At 39.5% G+C, this 23437-nt stretch overlaps 1 protein-coding gene across 1 annotated transcript in view; it reads right to left on the bottom strand.

The window, feature by feature from the left end:
* Window positions 1-23437, bottom strand: part of LOC124721570 (1,4-alpha-glucan-branching enzyme) — a 94705-nt gene that overhangs the window by 11518 nt on the left and 59750 nt on the right. The window lies entirely within an intron of this gene.

Below are 23437 nucleotides of genomic sequence, written 5' to 3'. Positions count from 1 at the left end.
GGGCAGAGAGAGAAGGTGGGCAGAGAGAGAAGGTGGGCAGAGAGAGAAGGTGGGCAGAGAGAGAAGGTGGGCAGAGAGAGAAGGTGGGCAGAGAGAGAAGGTGGGCAGAGAGAGAAGGTGGGCAGAGAGAGAAGGTGGGCAGAGAGAGAAGGTGGGCAGAGAGAGAAGGTGGGCAGAGAGAGAAGGTGGGCAGAGAGAGAAGGTGGGCAGAGAGAGAAGGTGGGCAGAGAGAGAAGGTGGGCAGAGAGAGAAGGTGGGCAGAGAGAGAAGGTGGGCAGAGAGAGAAGGTGGGCAGAGAGAGAAGGTGGGCAGAGAGAGAAGGTGGGCAGAGAGAGAAGGTGGGGGGAGAAAGATGGGGGGTCTGACCCTGACACCCACAGTTTGTGGCTCCTTCAGCCACTGGCTCACATCTGATTGCTGATATGTGGATTTCCAGGGAAAGGGTTCCTGAAAGGGAGCCCAGTCACTACAAGACACCAGAGAATGATGATGCTTCTTATGCAGGATGCAGGGAGCGATTCCCGACGATGGTGCCACAGGTATTATGAGAGAGAAGCGCCTAGCATCCCATGCCCAAGTTTACTTAAGCAACTACCAGAGGTCAATGTCAAGGGAGTAATAAACCAGATACTGCTGATGACCTCGTCACAATAGTGGCAAAAATTGATATAATTGAGTCTGGATATTTTTTTTCTGAGCTTAAAAACAGCAGAGGCGATTTGTGATCGCATTTCCTGGATTTTGTATTCTTGGATTAGGGTTGTGCACTTCGAGGAGTGTGGCCATCCTTGCAACTGATACAGACAAGTGTCAGCACAAACTGCCAATTTTCATGAAGTGGCCAGTCACAGTCTCCACAAATTGGGTCACGTGCACATTGAGTGGACATGCTTTTAAGCACTGGCATATTAAGCACTGCATTGGGAGTGGGAAATACAGCTTCACATCACACTGGTAACACATGATTTAAACCTTCTCTGGAAGCAAATCCATCTCAAAAGTTAGGATGGACACGTACAAACCACAAACTCAGGCGAGTAGGTGACTCCAAGTCACTTGGTTCTGGTTTCCTGCAATTATTTGGCAAAGGAGGGAAAGTTTTCAGGGTTTTAATAATCTGCAATGAATTTTTGTCTGTCTGAAGAGACTGCTAGAGCCTCACGGCACCAGCCGATAACTTTTGTTGTTTCATGACTTTAAATATCCGCCATGAAACCACCTATTCTGATTAAGGGCTCTTTCTGCAGGCACCATCGTGCGCCAGAGCATACGCCACCTGCCTTGTTGGCCAGTGCCTGAAGTCCCCAAATAGACAGGATCTTACTTGTTGGCATGAATGGGGAGGTGACAGTGCAGGCATCAATAATGCAATCTGTGCGTCATCAGGTGGTCACCACCATATGGGCACCTGCCCCCCCCCCCCCCCACCCTTTCACATGGAAAGGCTAGCATGCTGAGTGACCTTCCTATAAGGCTTGCAGATTCTTACATTTTGAAAAGATGGAGATCATATTCAGCTGGTGGGGCTGAACATAAAATAAACAGAAATATGTGATGTAAAATAAAGGGAACAAAGTGACAGAAGCCAGAATATATGTTCCAACTAGTTTGTTGTGAGCAGGGAATCTGTACTAGTGAATAAGTCTGAGAAAAGATATAGACAGAGAGTAAAACTGCAGCACAGCGAAGGGAGAAGTACTGCAATTGCTTGAGACCCAACTCATGTCATGTATGTACTCACTGGAGTGTTGCGAGTCTCCTGGGGGGGATACTATAAATGTACTCATCAGCCAACTTAAAGATAAGGACAAAGGACGCAATACATGTGCTCAGAAAAAATAAAACCTGAAAAGTTCGGGAAACAACTGAATCACTAAGTGGTAAAGCTAAAAATATGAATGGCAACATATCTGGAATATGTCTTACAGTTCAGAAAGACAAGTCCAGTATTCTATTGGACACAAGTGATTGTGCAAAAGTAAGTTACCAAATCCTTTCAAAGGGGGATGCTGACTGGTCATGCATCGTATCCTGATTACTTCTGTAGATTCAGTAAAAGTAATAAGGACACAAGCAATTTTTACACATTGTATGTACCTAAGGATGGTAACAGCATGTTACTGAGGTCATCAGTTCCACACAATGCAGGCAACCAGTCACAGCTAACAGATAATACATTACACTCAAAGTAACAAGAAACTGGAAGGCTAGAATGGATATGTGCTAGAATGAGTGAGAACATACTATTCGAGTCTTGAGTCTGGGAGATGGCAGTGCTGTAAAGATGTGGATTTGGAGAAAGACAACACTTGAAATTTTGTTCTTCGTGTGCCAAAATTATTACAGTACCACAAGCAATTGAATCTAGTAGTGTTATTTTATTTTTCTTTATATTGTATTATGGCAGTTTTTTTTAAATATATATGTTTAGTGATGTCTTGCTGCTACTTTCTCCTCCTCTAGCCTTTTTCTCTCTTTTTTAATTTTCTTTTTACATATAAATCTTAGTAACAATTAATGTAAATGGATAGATAAAAAAATCTTCTCACCAAGTGGCAGCAGTGGAACACACACACAAGAAGATTTAACTTTTACAAGCTTCTGGAGCCAGTGGCTCCTCCTACTGGCAGGAGGAGGCCGGTGGCTCCTTCTTCTGGCTGTCCAGTACGTCTCCCCTTACCTAGGGTTCTGGGTGACCTTTCTGAACAGTACCCTTTTCCTCGAATCTTTCCAGTCCTTTGCCTTCATCCTCTTCCTGCCCGTCAATTTTACTGCCAGAAGGAGGAGCCATTGGCTCCAAAAGCATCCTTTTGTATGTATATTCCTCTGTCGCCACTTGGTCAGTAGATATTTTATCTATCCAGTTACATTATATTATCAATAACTGATTATTTCTGTTGTTATTTTAGTAGCAATTTAGTAATGTGTAATGTGGTTTTAGGAGTCGGTTTAGTGCACTGCTTTTCACAAAACTATGTATTTTTGTACTGTCAATAACAGCAGTTCTTAAGTTTTTCCTTTCAGTCATCAATGCAGAGAAGAAGTATTTTGGAGCAGATGGTCTTTGGTGCCAGGGTGAGTGCAGCAATCTGCGACTGCTGCTGATACTGTAGTGTACAGGGAAGTGTTATCAAGTGAGTGTATGAGAATACAGGATGACAGACAATTTCTATTTGGAGTCACGAATGGTAGCTTGCTCTTAATGTAGAAAAATGTAAGCTAATGCAGATGAGTAGGAAAAACAATCCTGAAATGTACGAATGCAGTATTAGTGGTGTGCAGCCTGATAGCCTCACATCCATTAAATATCTATGCATAACATTGCAAAATGCGTAACATTGCAAAACAGTAGGTAGGGAAGACAAATGGTTGACTGGTTTACTGGTAGAATTTTACGCGTGTGCAGCACATATATAAAGGAGACCGCATAAAGACCATTAGTGTGACACTTTGTGTACTGCTTGAGTGTCTGGAAGTCACACCAGGCCAGATTAAAGGAAAATATCAAAACAATTCAGACAAATGCTGCCAGATTTGTTATTGGTAGGTTCAACCAACACACAAGTATTATAGAGATGTTTTGTGAAGTCAAATGTGAATACCTGGAAGGATGACTATGTTCTTTTAGTGAAATGCTACTGAGAAAGTTTTGAGAACCGGCATGTGTGACTGATTGCAGAAAGATTCTAACGCCACCAATGTACATCTTGTGCGAAGGCCATAAAGACAAGATAAGGGAAATTAGGGCTCGCATGGATGTGTATAGACAATAATTTTTCCCTAGCTCCATATGAGAGAGGAACATAAAAGGGATATAAGGTATCCTCCACCATACACCATATTGCGGCTTGCGGAGTATGTATGTCTGTAGTTGTAATACATTATGAGACTTCTGTGACAAACTGACAACAATTTAAAGTTCACACTGAAGCATATACCGTAACACAAAATTGTGTAGGTTTTCATGACCACTTGGGGAAGTGCCTGTTGACTTTTGTCTTAGAATCTTCGGAAGACATTTGTTTCATGATTTTTCTGAAGTTTCACCAGCATACGTTTTGAGGAATACTGAGAACCTGGGGCAGCATGTATAAAAAAACTGGCATACATGGAATGATACCAGTGCAAGCCACAAATATGTCAGTCACAGCAGCTTTGCCATGGCGGAAGAACAAAAGTTGGATATGTCCGTTCTGCAGAACGTGCCTAGGCTACGTAGTATGCAAACACAACACGAAGGCTACTTACAAACTGACTAAGAGATCTAAGAATAACTCAGATTGCCAAAGGACAAAAGAGACCTACTCGCAATGTTTGGAATATATCACTTGTACATGTGGAAAAGTGTACGTTAGAATGATTGGACAAGCCGTCAGTATCGGGTTCATTGAAGATAAAATGGTATTACACATGGGGACAGATGGAGAGATCAGCTGTGCAAAGCACACACTGTACAAAAGCAACCACATACTAAAACTCATTGACACATAGGTTCTTGCTGTGGAGAAGAGCTATCGCGCCCGTTTGTTCAAGTCAGCCATAGAAATTCAAAAACATGACAACACTTAACAAGAACAAACTAAGCTTCAAGGTAAATCGATACTAGATTCCCATACTGCAGCAAACAATTGTTGTGGGTAACAAGAGCAGAACCCCAGCAGTAATGACCAGGGAAATGCCTGCAGAGGTTGGCATGACAGATATATACAGGGTGAGTCACCTAACGTTACCGCTGGATATATTTCGTAAACCACATCAAATACTGACGAACCGATTCTACAGACCGAACGTGAGGAGAGGGGCTAGTGTAATTGTTTAATACAAACCATACAAAAATGCACGGAAGTATGTTTTTAACACAAACCTACGATTTTTTAAATGGAACCACGTTAGTTTTGTTAGCACATCTGAACATATAAACAAATATGTAATCAGTGCCGTTTGTTGCATTGTAAAATGTTAATTACATCCGGGGATATTGTAACCTAGAGTTGACGCTTGAAACCTCTGACGTTCAGTTGCGTGTTGTAACGAACACGGGCCACTGTCGGCGAGCAGCATCGGCAGGGACATGTTTACGATGACGACCGTGTTTACGAGTGTGGCTGTAGTGCACTGTTGTGGTTTGGTCTAGCTGTTGCAGTGTCCGCACGTAGCGCTTGCTGCTATTGTTATTCTGCATTCATCTCCGCACGCAGACCAACTGTAGTACACCGTGTTACCAGGCGTCTGTGATAGTGTAGTGTTGTAGGAACTGTGACCATGGTGTATTCGAACTCTGAAAAGGCGGAGATGATACTCATCTATGGCGAGTGTCGACGAAATGCAGCTGAAGCCTGCAGTGTGTATGCAGAATGGTACCCGGACAGAGAGCATCCAATGTGCCGCACATTGCAAAACATCTACAGCCAACTGTATGCAACAGGTATGGTCGTAGCACGCAAACGGGTCTGTAACAGGCCTGTCACAGGAGAAGCAGGTGCAGTTGGTGTGTTGGCTGCTGTTGCCATGAACCCACGCATGAGTACACGGGACATTGCAAGAGCCGGTGGACTGAGTCAAAGTAGTGTCATGCGCATACTGCATTGTCACCGCTTTCACCCGTTTCATGTGTCGCTACATCAGCAATTACATGGTGATGACTTTAATCATCGAGTGCAATTCTGTCAATGGGCATTAACAGAGGATGCGTTGCAATTCTACCTGTTTACCAATGAAGCGGGTTTCACAAACCACGGGGCAGTGAATCTACGGAACATGCATTACTGGTCCGTGGACAATCCTCGCTGGCTCCGACAGGTACAGCGACAGCGACCGTGGACTGTAAATGTATGGTGCGGAATCATTGGCGACCACCTCATTGGTCCTCACTTCATTGCAGGGGCCCAAACAGCTGCAACATACATCGCGTTTCTACAGAATGATCTGCCAACGTTGCTCCAAAATGTCCCACTGGAAACACGTCGACGTATGTGGTATCAGCATGATGGTGCACCTGCCCATTCCGCAATTAACACTAGGCTGACCCTTGACAGGATGTTCGACGGGTGTTTCATAGGACGTGGAGGACGCATAAATTGGCCAGCCCGTTCTCCTGATTTTACACCTCTGGACTTCTGTACCGTGATGTGCCTACAACCCCAGAGGATATGAAACAACATATTGTGGCAGCCTGCAGGGACATTACACCAGATGTACTGCGGCCTGTACGACATTCATTACGCCAGAGATTGCAATTGTGTGCAGCAAATGATGGCCACCACATTGAACATCTATTGGCCTGACATGTCGGGACACACTCTATTCCACTCCGTAATTGAAAACGGAAACCACGTGTGTCCGTGTACCTCACCCCTCATGGTAATGTACATGTGCGTCAGTGAAAAAGACCAATAAAAAGGTGTCAGCATGTGGACGTAATGTGCTGTTCCAGGCTCTTCTGTACCTAAGGTCCATCACCGTTCCCTTTGGATCCCTATGTAATTCGGTGCTCTCCAATACACACGATCGAACAGTGGAGGAGTGGTACTCAAGCGTCAACTTTAGGTTACAATATCTCCGGATGTAATTAACATTTTACAATGCAACAAACGGCACTGATTACGTATTTGTTTATATGTTCAGATGTGCTAACAAAACTAACGGGGTTCCATTTTAAAAAATATAGGTTTGTTTTAAAAAACATACTTCCGTGCATTTTTTTATGGTTTGTATTAACCAATTACACTAGCCCCTCTCCTCACGTTCGGTCTGTGGAATCAATTCGTCAGTATTTGATGTGGTTTATGAAACATATCCAGCGGTAATGTTAGGTGACTCACCCTGTATAATATCCTGATATGCCCTTTACTCCAGTCCTCCACCACTAATGGAGGGTGAATCTTTGATCATGTCAGCCATACTTGCAGGTGAAATGTTTGGGGGGGGGGGGGGGGGGGAGGGCAGAAGTGGATGCGGGAATTAGAAACCCCCCCCCCCCCCCCACACACACACACACACACACACACACACTCTCTCTCTCTCTCTCTCTCTCTCTCCCCCCCCCCCCCCTACCCCGGAACAACTTTTTTTCCTGCAGATTAATGCCATTTAAGGTATAACAAAACAATGAGAAGTCCAGGTTGGAATATCAACAGTATTATGAAAAGGATCGACAGTTACTCACCATATAGATAACACTATATTGCAATGCTTGTATTGTTCAGAAGTATGATAAAAAACACATGAAGTGCATTCACAGTTGCGAATAGAGACAATCGTCAGTTGTATAACAGAATGATCATGAAAATTTGTGTCAGACTGGGACACGAACACAGATTTCCTGATTATCGCGAGTGGTCGCCTTACCATTAGACTATCTGAGCACAACTCACAGCCAGACTCAAACTTCCATATGTCATCAACCATGTGTCCACAACCTACACTCATACATTCATTATGTATATTCCCCAACAGGGATGACATTTTAATTGAAAGTTGCTTGCCCATGTTGTTGCATAAATACAATATTGCAGTGCCGGTATTGCATGCACGCATGCCTGAAGGAACATTGCACTGTACTTCTAAACAACACAGTAATGCTCGGCTAGCCTAACGATAAGGCGACCACTCACAATAAGCTGGATATCCAAGTTCGAGTCCCACTCCAGAAAAATTTTCATTGTCATTCCATTATACAGCTGATGGTTGTCCACCAGATTCACAGCTGCAAATGTATTAAATGTAGGGATGACACATTGACTTGCAGACACGCAGAAGGAAGAGACCGTTACACAATGAGATTTCACCCAAAGCCTTCTTCAGGAGGGGGTCAGGGGGGAGGGGGGGGGGGGGGGGGGGGGGAGTGCACACGCATTCACACAAGCACACATGACTGCTATCTCCAGCTGCTGCAGTGGGTGGAGATGTGGGTGTGAGGTGTGCCTGCTTCTATGAATGAATGTGTGTGTTCTTTTCTGAAGAAGGATTCGGCCGAAAGTTCATTGTGTAACACTTTTTGTTGTGCCTGTCTGCAACTCAACGGGTCATCTTTACAGTGAGTAGCAGTCTATCCTTTTCATAATATTGTGGCTACTTTAAGGTAGTCTATTTTATTCTCATGATCAAAATAAGTCAGTTACTTGCCAAGAACAAAAACCGTTTTCTGTCTATTCCTGTGGTGTTGTGTGAATCCATGGGAAAATACAAATCAAACAGCCAAGTTGGTGTGCATCTGGAGATAACGAACTGAATCCATGTTCCACAGACATTTGGTACAGCTTCTTTTTGTAACAAAGCTTTATATTATGTTAAGTGTACACCTTTAATGTGAATAATACTTGGAAGCCAAACATTATTTGTATCTACTGTTGTAATAAAAATTTGGGGTTGTCTAGGAAATTGATGAACTAGTATGATTTGCAACTATACTACTAGCCGAAAGGACTGTGGCCCTCACAAATATACACTGATGAGATAAAACATCATGACCACCTGCTCAATACCTTGTTGGTCTGTCTTTGGAACAAACTACATCACTACCTTGTGTATTGGGGAGCTGACAGTTTGGTGGTAGGTTCGTGGAGGTATGTGGCATTAGATGTCTATATACAGGTCATGTAATTTGTGTAAACAATGGGCCACTGATTTGCACATGTGGTGATGGTGCTCAACAGTGACCCATATGGGTTCCATAGGATTTGCATCAGGTGAATTTGGTTGCTGAGATATCAATGTGAGTTCACTACAATGCCCTTCAAACCACTGGAGCATGGTTCTGATTCAGAGACATGGATAATTATTCTGCTGAAAGATGAAATCACTGTTGGGGAAGACATCATGTATGAAGGGATGCCACAGCTGTCAGTGTGTGTGATTACTTCCACAGGTTCTATGCAAGTGCAGGATAATGTCTCCTTCAGCACAACACTGCTCTCACTAGCCTACTTCCGTGGCGCACTGTACATTGTGATCTGCCATTGATGATAGCGTTCATGGAGACAACCATCAACCCAGTGTAGCAAAAATGTGATTCATCTGAAGAGCCAACATGTTTCATTGATTGATGGTTGATTCCTGCTGGTTCCATGCCCACTGCAATCATAACTGACGATGTCATTGGGTCAACATGTGGACACGTAGGAGTGGTCTGCTGGCGAGCTCCATTTTCAACAATGTACGGTGAACGGTGTACTCTGACACATTTGTGTGTTCACCAGCATTGTGCACTTTTGGCAGAGATGCCACACATTACCATCTATCCTATTTTACAGAGCAGACAAGCCTCTGAATGACACATTCTATGAAGGGTCATGGATGTCCAACCATTTAGCGCCTAGTGGTAATTTCACTGTACCGCTACCTCTTACCGTAGATGCTCACGACAGTAGCACGTGAACATTTGAAATGCTCTGCCATTTTTGAGATACTCACTCACAGGCTCTGCATAACAATAATATGCCCATTTTCAAAGTAGCTTATCTCAGTGGATTTCCCCCATTTGCAACCCACATCTTTGCTAAGGTGACCCCTTGTTCGTGACTGCTCTGCTTACATACTTTTGCTACCGCGTCATGCCTGCAGTGCCACAAGGTGGCATCCAATGTCGCAGTGGACAGCGGTCATATGCAAGGTGTCCAGTGAACCTCGAAATCTTTAAAACCTGGTAAAAAGCCTGGAATTTTCAAAATCTGGGGAAAAACCACCGAAAAAACATTACATTTTATTTAGAAACCTTGATTTTTAAACTCTTTCAGTGCCATACCCATATTGATAAACTATTAATTTAAACTATCTGTGATATTCCAAAAAGCATTCGAATATTCAAAGGGGAATCTACATGTTATACACACAATACAGGTTGGTAATTCAATGTTTACACAATGATTCATAATTGTTTTATACTATTTGAGCTGTCACATGAGGCAGGGATTTGAGGAAGCTGATTGGTGCTACAGTGTGAGAGGTGAGGAGATATGGGAGAATTAATTGCTTCGAAGTCTGGCATAAAGTACAGATGAGCTGCTAAGGTAGAAATACATGAAAGTAGTAAATTTTGTAAAAGCATTTTACATAGATGTTCATATTCGGTTTAGTAAAACTATATCAACTGTTAATCATTGCAGATGGCAACAGTTAGAAACAAGATGTCATAGTCACGAAGAGTAATGACTTGTACCAACATATATATGGAACAGACAAATGGGGCTGAACCACTGTTCAATGGTGACAGACAGACATAATATAATATAATGAATGAAGAAGTTAAAGCTAGATGTCGGCTTTACCATGGAGCAATCAGCAGTCTTGTCTCGATAAATCTGTAGCTTGTGAATGCTTGCTTGGCCATTTTGTTGAGTGAAGTGGCAATAACCTTGTGTAGTAATGAAATTAAATCAAGGGTGTTGTAACATAATTATACAAACAGGAAGAGGCGAATGACAGTTTAGACGTTAGTAACTGTGTCTCACTTTGCAGCATTTATACAAATATCAGTATTAAGTAATTATTGATCCTTTTTTTACTGGACTCTCCTGTTTATATTTCTTTCCTTTTGCAACACTGTGCAATGTTTATAATTTCTCTCATTTCACCCTGCAGTGGCCATGGATCAAATTGAAACAAGTGACTGTTCCCAGCCAAGCAGACGAAGTACAGGATCTACAAAATAAAATAAACAATTTCCTTTAAATGTGTGTATTCGGTAGTACTTTCACTTTTAAGCAGCTGAATAAAGGTAGCAAACCGCTTAACAACACAAATAAATACTGCCCAGATTGTCAAATAAAAGAATGCATGCTTGGTAATAACAGTTGGTAATACTGAATAACCAACAATAATTAGAAAGAGAACAAACAGGACGAAATTGTAGTACAGTTTTGAATGGATTCACACAGCAGTTTATTTAAAATAGTGTTTTCTGCCTTGGGGATGTTGAAATCTCAAAAATGTCGAAATCATGTACAAGCACAATGCAATATCGAAGGTCTTAAACCTTCAACGTAAGATTATTTCCCTTAATGAGCAGATTACGACAGCATTTTAAATTTCTAAATTCGGTCAATAATTATATGAGATACAGAAAATAAAATTTTTGTTGCCCCTGGAAGCTGTTAGGTAACTTGCAACTGGAACTGAGTTTGACTGTTGGCTGTTTCGTAGGTGTTGGTTAGCTGTGCGAGTTGAAAGCGATTTCAAATATCATACAGGTTGAGACTTGAGAATCAAATTTGCCCTCTTATGCACAAGATTTTTCTCAATTGTAGATATGAAAAGCCTCAGTTGCATTCATTAAATATGTGACGAAAAATTTAGGTTTAAGCTAGGGAAGAAAGTGGGGACAGGAAGAAACTATCCACTTGCACAACTTTTTATTCGTTTTTTTAGGAGGGAAGTGGGAATTTCATCAAAATTTTGATAAGAATTATAAACTATTTTTAGTATGAAGTACAATTTATTAATTTGTAAATTTGTATTATTTACTGGCTAATATTGATTGTGTCGTTTCTAATAGGAGGTCCAGTGTCAAACAAAGCGATATATTCAAAGCCACAGAAACGATCCAGAGAATGAGTCTACAGTGTACCCATATTTACTATCAGATGACGTTACAAGAGCTGAAATTTTGTGGTGTTTGTGCACCATGAGAGTTATTTGTTGGTTCAGAACTGTGTAGTGTTATTATCTTCATTATATCCAGACAGCCAAATCGCATAGAAAATAAATTGTAAAAATCAAAACTGTTAGAGCATTGAACACGCATTGGCACCATACAAATACGTAAACTTGCTGACCTCATTGACAAATGTGAAATGACTGAACTCATATTTGATGAAAGTATGAATACTGTTTCTTGAAAAACTGAGATGGATTTCTATGTATGATTTTGGGATCACGAAAAATCAGTAATAACAACACGGTACTTTGATTCTGGCATTCGGAAACATGCAAGGGCAAATGATTTGCTAAAAGGTATAAAAATATTGTTGGGTTTGGAAAACCTAAATATTTACAGTTATCAATTGAGGGACCAAACGTGAATTTAAAACTTCTGAATGGCTTTAACAAGAAACTAAAAGAATCCTTTGATTGTCTACAACTGCTACAAATTGGTACCTGCAGTTTACACATATTACATGGCACTTTCTGAACAGGCATACCCAAAAGTAATTGGGAAATTGTGTCATTTTTGACAGTGCTTTATTATTTATTTCCTGTTTCACCTGCACGAAGGTCACAATACACTGAGATAACTGGATCTTCATCTTCTCTCAAGTCATTTTGTTGAACAAGATGGGTCGAAAACAACAATGCAGCAGAAAAAGCTGTGGAAATTCTTGAACATATTTGAACTTATGTTACTGGGATAAAGAAATTGGAAACTACTACTCAGTCATCAAGTTTCAGAGTTGCTTCTCAAGCTATCGTTGACAAATTGCTAGCTCCAAAACTGGCATTCTTCACTTCAACAGCACACTTGTTGGAACCATTTTTACTCTATTTTCAGAGAGATGTCTCGATGGCTCCATTTCTGTATGATATACTACACAATCTTATGAAAATACTGATGCAGCGAGTTTTGAAACTAGAGGTCTTAAAAAGCAAAATAATCATCTTTACTGAAAACTGACTTAAAGGATGTAAATAATCTAATTACCGCAAGACAGTTCAATCTGGATTCTGCTATGAGAATTGTGCTGAAAAAAAAATGAAGCATGTACCTGAAGAGGAAATATTGTTGCTAAAGGAAAGCACGCGAACAAGCATTATTGGCATAGTAGAGAAGTTGCCAAAACATAACTTCTTGAATATAACATAAAATGTGTGATTTCCTGCTTGAATCCAGAAATTGCATTAAACCAGGCAGTAGCTCAAAGCAGATTGACAGTATATCTTGAAATTTTGGTATCAAACGGAATAATGTGGATTCAAATGCACACTGTGTCAAACTTGGAATTTGCGGTGAACTGCAGAGAAAATAGGATTGAAGACGAGATGAAATGTTACAAAAGAAGTAAAAATCATATTGATAAATTCTGGATTAATATTATTGAATTATCTTCACAGTCATGCCCAAATTTCTGAGATTTTGTGCAAATTATTTTAATAATCTCACATGGAAATGCTACCGCTGAGTGAGGCGTTTCTGTAAACTCTGAAATAATTGTTGAAAATCAAACAGAAAAAAAAGCCTTACTGCTCAAAGACACACGACACAGTCCAAGATGCAAATGGAGTTGACAATTGCAACATTGACAAAAGTCTTATACATTGTTTTCGAAATGCACATTCTTTGCAGAAAGACTATATGAAACATAAGGTGAAGGAAGGTGAAAGAGAAAAGGAGGAATGATTGTTGAACACATGAAAGTAAGCTGAAATCAAAGAATTGGAAACAAAAAGAGCACATATATTGAGTGAAGCCTCAAAGATTTCAGCAGAGATAGAACATTTAAAGAAATGATTTATTCATGTTTATCATGACAGATTTCTACAGTTTGTTCCCTTTAATCAGCAAGTTACAATGTATATATATTTGCAAAAACAGAATTTGTACTAGTTTTGAAAAAAATGATGTTTTAGTGTCAAATTTAACATGGAAAAAATTTGCCTTTAAAACCTGGAAAAAACTTGCAGGAAACCTTGAATTTGAAAGTGATCAATCACTAGAAATCCTGTAATGTTTTGGCTTATCAGTGTAGGTAGATGCTCAGCTGGAGTCTTAATTGTTAGCACATAATTTTAATGTTAAATATGGATGGAAACATTCAAGTTTACAAAGTCTGACAGTATACGATTTTTTTATATAGAAAGTGTTACACGCAGAGGTAAGATTTTTTGCTTTACTAGATTATTGCCTTTATTTTGATTATTAGCTGTAGACGTTTTTCACTGATAAAATAAAATTCATGCAGTGTTAAGAGTGAGCTATGTACAAACAGTGCTACCAAAATTAAAATTCAAGAACCTTGCATGATGATCTTGGAAAGGACCAAAATTTTAAATATGCTTGGTAAGATATATTACAAGAAGATATGGGCAAAATATGTGATATTTTGAAATTTTTGTGCAACAGACGCATAATTACCTTTTTCAACTGGATCAAATGCTTTATTTAATGCTATGCTGTGGGTGAGCACTTGAGACATATAATATTGGAAAAGGAAAGAACTATGTTCCAGTGCTGCAGTTAGATGACAAGTCTTTAGTGTACAGAACTAATTTTAACTGTGACAACAGATTTGGTGAAGTACGGAATTTAAGTTAAATTATGGCAACAGACAGACAACATACGGATTAACGAAAACATACAGTTTTTGAAAGTATAACATAATTGGATTGATAAAAAATATACTCACCAGGTAATGACGGTAGAATACATACACAAAGGTCTTTTGGGACTGCAAAGGACGAGATTTGAAAATCTGAAAGCTTAAAGATGGAAGATAGGGTAATACACAAGACAAAGATTACACCAAAACATTGTGCACTTGTTAATAAGAACAGAAAGCTAAGTAAATTGTATGCGACAGAGGTGAGGGAAGACAGACAGGACAGAAAATGAAAGAGATAGGAAACTAAATGGGAGTGAAGAAAGGAATAGTTCTGTGAAGAGCTGCTGAGACTGAAGAAATTAATGTAAGTTAAGGCCTGATGGATGGAGACAACCAAGGACATGTTGTAACACCAGTTCCCACTTGCAGAGTTCTGAGAAGCTAGCATCTGGGGGAAGAATCCAAATGGTACATGCGGTAGAACAGGCACCGAGGTCACAACTGTGATGTTGTAGAGCATGCCCTGCAACAGGATATTGTGTGTTACAAGTAGACACCCTCTGCTTTTTCCCATCCATCCTAACTGAAAACTTGATTGTAGTCATGCTGATGTAAAAGGCTGAACAGCGTTTACACAGGGTCTCACAATGATACTGTGGAGATTGGGTGGGTGACGAAAAGATTTTCTAGGTGTGGTGGGCAAAATATCAGAGTGGACATCATTTCAGGGCATGACTTAACCAAGTCATGGCTTTGTCAAAGTAGCTGATTGATGAATTCAAGACTAGGATAATGCTGAGTGACAAAAGGTATATTCCTAAGTTGTTGGTTTTTTTTTAAGGGGATCAGCAGTAGCAGGACTGGATGTGATGGCCCAGGAAATCTACTTTTGAACTAGGCTGGTGGTGTAATTACATCCAGAACACCGAGGTGGGAATGGTGGTGTATTGCTGTAAAGAGTATGCATCTGAACAAATACATCTGCCTTGAATGATAAGGTCTGACATGGAAAGGATGGTAACTGTCAAAATGTAAGTACTGTTGTTTGTTAGTAGGTTTAATGTGAACAGAAGTGTGTAGTTGGCATTTGGTGAGGATGAGCCCAAGATCAAGGAAAGTGGCATGGATGATTTGCCCACCCCGCTCCCATCACACACCTTGCTTGTCACCATTGGTGGCACCTCCCTCTATACCAAACATCCTCCATGCACACAACCATGTGAAATGTAAAAAGGCAAAATGTATTTAGAGATTCCAGGAATTTTAATAGGTCAGCCTCACCATAAGTTCATATGATAAAGATGTCACAATATATTTAAAACAAATTAGGGGCTGAAGGCTTAAGGATCCCAGGAAAGCCTCCTTCAAGTGACCCATCAAAAGATTGGTATAGGAAGGAGCCATCCTGGTTCCCACGGCTGTGCCCTCTATCTGTTTGTATGTTTGCCCCTCAAAGGTGAAGTAGTGGTTGGTACATATAAAGTTGATTACATTTAGCAGGAAGGATGACATAGGTTTGGAAATGTTCAGCATCAGACAGGCCATGGACATGGGGGGATGGTATAGAGGGAGGTGGTATCAATAGTGACAAGCAAAGTGTGTGATGGGAGTGTGGTGGGCAAAGATTTACGATGACCTCGAAAATGATTGCTATCTTTAATACAGGATGATAATTGGGTTTGTGGATCTTAGGAAGACGGTGGGGGTGCGTGATTTGGGTGGGGGTAAGAAGTTCTACGGATTGAGGCGTTAGTCCTTGTGAAGGGCCTGAGGTTGTAAGTAGGGACTGCATGTCAGTTTGAATCACAGGGATGGGACATTGATGGCAGATGCTGTATGTAGGGATGTCAAGACAGCTAATGTAGACTCTTGCTTACATACTCCTGTCAGTGAAGTACCATAGTGGTAGACCCCTTTTGTGCACTGGGAAGATAATCATGGAGTCATCAGTTTTAGCAAATGAAGAGCCTGGAATTCTGCAGAGGTCAGGTCAGGGTCACGTTGTACGGACCTGAGGATGGGTTGTGAAGCAATACTGTATGTGAGGAATTCTTGGAAGGCTTGTAAGTGATGATTTTGAGGTTGTGGTGGTGAGTCAAGATAAGATCGTGGTCCGAACTGTTCAAGGTAGAGCTTAATGTCAGGGTTGCTGATGGAAAGTTTTTGGGATTGACTTGCAAAGTGGTATTTCCCTTTTAGTTTTCTATATCTTTCATTTTCTGACTTGTTTATTCTCCACCCCCCATCCCCCGTCCTCCTCCACCACCACCACTGCATATAATGCACTTAGCTTTCTGCTCTTATTTACTTGTGCACAATGTTTGATAGTGATCTCTATCTTGCATAGTACCCTATCTTCCACCTTTAAGGTCTAAGGTTTTGAAATCTAATGCAGTGCAGTCCCTAACAATCAGTCTTTCATTCTCATTCTGTTTGTTAAGTTTCCCCTGATCCAGGGTTCTGGGTGACTTTTTCAAATTCTCCCCTCTTCCGACACCTCACCAGTCCTTTCCTTCCCTATTCCTTCCCGCTCAACCTGTCTGCCAGGAGGAGACACTGGGTCCCCAAAACTTGCAAATTTAAATACCTTTGTATATATGTTCTCCTGACGCAACTTGGTGAGCTGTTTGTTTATCTATCCAATTATATTAGACAACATTTGGATATATCTGCAAAGATTATTTCTGGAGGTGCAACAATCAAAAGCACTACGAACAGATTAGGACTATCAGACAATCCTGTGTGGACAGTAGCAGATTACTGTCCACCTCATGAAGTGCGAACTATGCCTGAGTACTTGCACAGTTGGTAAGGACTGCCCGAAATACGTTAAATTTGGTCAGTTTTTGGTATAAAATTTCCTTGCTATATATTATGATATTTTTGTTTGCACAGTTTGTAGTTTGTTGTTACATAGTGTTCAATGTTTTAATGCTTCTGATACGATTATGGAAAAAAAGAAAAACAGCCATTTGTCATATTTATCTCACTGTTGTGCCCACTTTATAGACACAAAGTAGCACAAATACTGGGTTTATCATCAGGAAACTGTTCAAGGCTTCCAGTTTGTAGCCTGGTGAAAGTCACTGGGATAAGCCGTGGCAATGACAATCTACCCTCTAACCCCCCCCCCCCCCCCCCCCCTCTAACATTTACATATAGGCCCACTAGGCACAGGCCTAGGGGCAACACCTTAAGAGGAGCCACATTTTTTGCTCTGTACTTATTTTAACCTTTTCAATTTAAAATAACTGTGCTTAAAAATGACAAAAAATGTTAATATTGTTAAACAACTTGCTAGTTTAAATAATCCTCAAGAACTAAATTTGACAATACAAGCTTAGAAATATACATAGTTTACTTGGCGACTGAATGGAAATTTAACATTGGGTTTCTGTCTGGTATCGTCTTCAGGATTGTTCAAAATATTTTGAAGTAAGCTGTCAGGATGGCAATCTACAATACAATGTTTGAAATGTTATTATTCTGAGAATGTTGTTGGCTTCTACTTAACCCTAACATATTTTCCCAGTGAAAGTACTGGGACCCCAGAAAAGCTGTGATGGACTAATCAGCAGTTTCTTAAATACTGTAACATGTGTGGGCCTCAGTATGTTAACCCAACTCTACTTAAATTTTGTGTAGAAATTACGAGGAAGTAACAAGTCAACCCTCCATTACTGTAATTAATGTGAAAGCTCTGTGGTATTCGATATCTGATCTTTGATTTAATGACACCCGTTTAACAAAACATGTTGACACTGGGAACGTTTTACATTTTTAAACATGTATATACGAAAAGAACATAACCAGAATATGTAATAATGTGTGAAATAACTTCACAACAGTTTAAAAAATTATTTATTTATTTACTTAATTACTTTTTTTGGCAAAAAAGAAGAAGAAACCAACTTTTGTTTGTCCCATTTATTGTGCTGCAGCCTGCACGATATCACAGTTCCCACTCTGTGTCATTGAACAGTACGTGGCTTTGCAAATTTCATATTAAACTTCTTAACAAAGCTTTTTTTCTTCGAGGGAAGGTTACTTTAATTTTATATTGGCACAAAAGGTGCATCTGCGTGTAGACACAACAGCAGTGTTCACACAAATGACGACACACCATATCAACTTTGTAGTCCGTCTTCTCCGCCCACAGAAACCGCTAAAATGTTATAAGAATAAGTGGGATAAGAGTCAATCCAGCACACCTCACTGCAAACATTCTGGCGATGTGGGAAACAGAAGCTGAAACAGGGACTGTCCCGTTTTCTTTACGAGATGAATTCCAGCCAATAGGTGTGCTTTCACTGTTCACTGACGGGCAACAATGAAATTAAATTATTCTGCATTGTTGTTCTTTCACAGCACAGTTATATCGAGTAATCCGAGTTGCTCCATGTTTAAAGGAAGAATCTTTGTGCTTATGTGCCGTGTTTAAAGTGAAAAGTTTTGTGCTCATATGCGATGCAGTACAACTAGGACTTTCTTTCCTTCCTTTTAACAATTTTTTTCTTTTGTTTTGACTGTTGGTTGAGAATTTTGTAAGTGCCTTAGCATGAATAACAGTGAGAAAAGCAAACAAGCAAAATTAAGTGAGGCAGCATTTCGGAAATTATCGAAGGAAAGGTGAGAATGAGAAGCCAATGTCCTAAATACGCTTGGCACAGTAGAAAAATTTTTTGCAAAAAATGTTGCTGGTTCAACTTCGAGTTCAAGTGGTACGGATGATATTTCTGGCACTGCATCTATCGTAAGAGAAGTTAATACAGACGAAACAAAAGTTAAAAATGAAGAAAAGCAAACTGTTCCCGATTTTGAGTTTCATGAAAAACTAAGTGTCGAGTCAGACATTACAAAAAAAAACCTCATTAGTAATGATTCTGCAGAATGGTGTGTCAATGAATCAACAATCAACATTCTCTTACAACATGGCATTAATCAAAATTTTAACAGTGATTTTTCTAATTCAAGAAGATCAATAGGTGATAAAACCAGATATTTGAACAAAAATGTATCTTACCGTAAACTTTTAAATGGTGAATAAACTTTGCACGATTTTCTAGTATACTCCTGCAACACTGGTGCTGTTTTTTGTGCACCATGTAAATTGTTTGGAGGTACGGCCGTGATTGCTACTAATGGTATTGCAGTTTGGAAAAGTATTTCTAATATTTTATCTCATCATAAGAATTCACTAGAACATAAAAATTCTGAGTTATCACTCTTAACAAGGAAAAAAGTCACTACGAACAATAAATAACCATTTCAAGTCGTGTTGAGACAGAAAAAATGTACTGGAGCAATGTGTTGAAAAGGATGTTTGCAGTAGTGAAGAAGCTAACAAGTCGTGGACTTTACCTATGTGGACACGTTGAAAGATTCCATTCATTACATAATGGTCAACTTATGATGTCTCGAACTTATAGCCGAGTTTGATCCTTCTCTCGCACAGCACATTGAACGATATGGAAAGCCAAGGCAGAGACATACAAGTTATCTTTCTTCAACAATCTGTGATGAAATAATAGAGCTTCTTTTTGAACGAATAGAAAGAATTATCATAAGTGAAATAAAACAGGCCAAATATTTCTCTATAATAGTAGATTATACTGTGGACATTTCACAAATTGATCAATTATCTTTCTATTGAGAACGAGAATGGTGAACCTGTTGAACGTTTCCTTCTGTTTTTACCAAACCTGGGACACAAGTCCGAAAACTTGGCTGAGGCCATAATAAAAGTCTTGCCTATAAATTCCATTGATATTACTGACTGTAGAGGCCAGTCATATGACAACGCAAGCAATATGTCAAGAACCTACACTGGTTTGCAGGCACGCATTACAGAACGAAACCCGAAAGCGCATTATGTGCCTTGTGCAACACATTCGCTGAATTTAGTCGGCACTAGGGCTATTGTTGGAAAGCATGTTCATTTTTCAATGTAGTGCAAAACCTTTATAATTTTTTCTCTGCTTCCACACAGCGCTGGGATAAACTACTTTCTTTCATGAAACCAGGAAGCAAAACAGTAAAAAGTTTATCAAAAACACATTGGTCAGCAAGAGAGGAAGCGTGTGTATGTCTATATGAAAAGTGGGAGGGCATTATCAATGCCCTCACACATACTACCAATAACATGTTTGAAAAACCACTTGTGCGAAATGAGGCTTCAGCTTTATTGAATCAACTCAGCTGACTAGAAACAGTATTCATGACGACAGTTTGGAAGAACATACTCCAGAGATTTAATAGTGTAAATATTGATACTAAAATAGTGCATGAAGTATATGAATCACTTGTAGGATTTATTGCATCTATTCGTGGCATGTTCGACTATAATGAAAATAAATCCATGGAGATTGTGACTGATATAGACTATGAATCCACCTATAAAAGATCATGAAAACGCAAACTTCATAATGATGAAGAAGTGAACTCTGAAGAAGTTTTTCTGACTGGAAGGGAAAAATTTAAAGTCGAAACATTTCTCCCAGTACTCGACAACTTGTACCCCAAATTGGTGAGGAGGAAGGAAAGCTATAGAACACTGTTGGACTCCTTCACAGTTTTCAGTAACCTGAAGAACAGTTCACCCGGGGATACTGCTGAACATGCAGCAAACCTCCAAGAGACATATGGCACAGATTTAGAGCCTTCCTTCCCTAGTGAATGTGTACGGTTCGTGGAACTTTTGAAATCTTCTGGGATTAGTGATATACCAGTTGAAGTGAGTAAATTTTTACAAAAAGAGGTTACAGTCTGTATTTCCAAATATTGACATCACTCTTAGAATATTTCCATGTATGGCACTTACAAATTTTTCAGCAGAATGCTCGTTTTTGGCTCTTAAAAAGACTGAAATCGTACCTACATTCTATGTTGTCTGAGGAGAGATTGAACGCCTTGTCCATTCTTCACATCGAAGCCAACCTCCTAATTGATAACCTTCTGAACTGTGAAGGTATGATCAAAGAGTTTTCTGCCGTCAAAGCCAGACACAAACTTTGCTGACTGGTGAGTCTGTTTATTTATTCATATTAGTTTTAAAAATTTAAGATTATAATGTGATTTTCATTATAACTTAGAGCACATTCATTGGATTTACAAACTATGTATTACCTGTTTATTTTACAATTGTTGATGGCGAAACGTGGAACTAAACCTCGTTTACATGCAGACGTGACCGAAGGCGGCCAATAATACTAAACAATACCCGAATGACCCAGGCCACTTGGCGCTGTGCAGTCAAGTCATACTGATACTGTAGTATATTACAACATGCGTATTCTTGGCGTACGCTGAAATGTATAGTTATCAGGGAAATATATGTTATCGGAGAGTATGCTCAGATGAAAAAGTGTTAATAAATAACGTAATTCAGTTCTGTCGATAAGTATGTGAAAGTTTTGCTAATACTGTTAGAAAGAGCTATGGTAAGAGAAGTAGCTGCAGTACAAAACAGTTCAGCCCTTACATGGATTAAAGGTATTGTGTACACTTATTATGCTTTTCATGTTAACTATTAGATTATAAAACAAATTTGATTTTTCCACACTAATCTGAAAAATTATGTAATAACAAATCCAGTTCAGTGTTTGTTCATCTGTATTTAGTTATTAGTTTGTGCACTGAAATCTCTATTTCATTTTCATTTCTTTCGGTTTCCTATAGATTCATGTATTAATACTGAACATTATTATTATTATTATTATTATTATTATTTTGAACTAGGGGAAGGACACACACACACACACACACACACACACACACACACACGCACGCGCGCGCGCGCGCGCATATAATATGGTGTGCCTAGGGGTGCAAAATTTTTAAATCCACCACTGCTCAAGCATTAGATCAGTTGGTACATTGTGATTTCCTGATCACCATGGTGTTATATAAAACTTCATGCAATGCATGTACACTAGATTGTTTTCCCATGATGAATGACTATTATTCAGTACCATTATTTCCAGAGTCTACTTCAGACACATGAGGTACAATGCAAAACTATTAAGGTCATCGTAAAAAAAGAAACTGAATGAGGGCAGTGGTGTAGTCATTAAGTCATTGAACTCATTTGGGGAAAGTGGCATTCACATCTCCATATGGCAATTCAGATCTAGTTTACTGTTGTTTGGCTAAACCACTGAAGTGACTATTGGGATAGTTCCTCTGAGAAGGGTAAGTCTAACTGCCTACAATATTCTTGCCAAATCTGAGCCTGTGTTCCATCTCTAACAATCTCTTCATCAACAGGACACAAAACCAAATTTTTTTCCCCCTACACAAGTGCCCACCTTCACACTAGAAGTGTTTGGGGGAAATCTCATTATCCAATAGCACTCTGACCTGGGCCATCAGTGGGAAAGTGCAATGAAATAATTCAGCATGCTGCTCCAACACAATTACACAACTTTAAAAAAAAATTAACACCACTACAGGGGCAATAACTACCTTCAATCAAAATATGCTTTGGAACACAATCCTCAGTATGTGCATTATAGCTTAGCTTATACCGCTAGTATCTTCTTACATCAGTGTCCGAGCTCTTTAATGATTTGTTTGTCACTTATCACCCTCCAACTATGAGTTACACAAATTTCTTACCTCTACCGATTAAATTTTTATATCTTATCATTAAACGCTAATTTCAAAACATGTCAAGTAACTTATTTCTCATGACAAGTTTTCATTAACTCATGTTCATCAGACCAAAATGTGAAGAGAAAGCAGCACATACAGCATCTTTACATTTTGCACAGCTGACTGCTTAATACCAAGTGCTACTTCACCAATGCTGCCACCTCATAACATTTTAGTCTGAAGAGGGCTTAATTAAAACCAATTACCAGAAACAAATAAATTAAAAAAACCTTTGACTGTCTGAAGATCAGTTTTTCATGATTAGTGGTCTAAAATTATTGCTATCATTAAATAATCTACTTGTAACATGATTTTAAATATTGAAAAGGAAACAGAAAGGGATACTTTATGAAAAAAACGAATAAGTTATCTATAATTATATAAAGACAGCAGTCACATGTTGACATGCACATAATATTAGGTTTTCAAAACTGTAACAATATGAAACACTTTATGAGAAAATATTTGTGTGCACTATGTTATAAGGCTGCATACAGAGTGTGCTTAGCAAATAAGAGCCTGAGACAAACACG

The sequence above is a fragment of the Schistocerca piceifrons genome, chromosome X, assembly GCF_021461385.2.
Source record: "Schistocerca piceifrons isolate TAMUIC-IGC-003096 chromosome X, iqSchPice1.1, whole genome shotgun sequence".
Taxonomy (NCBI): Eukaryota; Metazoa; Arthropoda; class Insecta; order Orthoptera; family Acrididae; genus Schistocerca; species Schistocerca piceifrons.
Note: the sequence above shows the minus strand (reverse complement) of the source record. Positions and strands in the feature narration are given on the sequence as shown.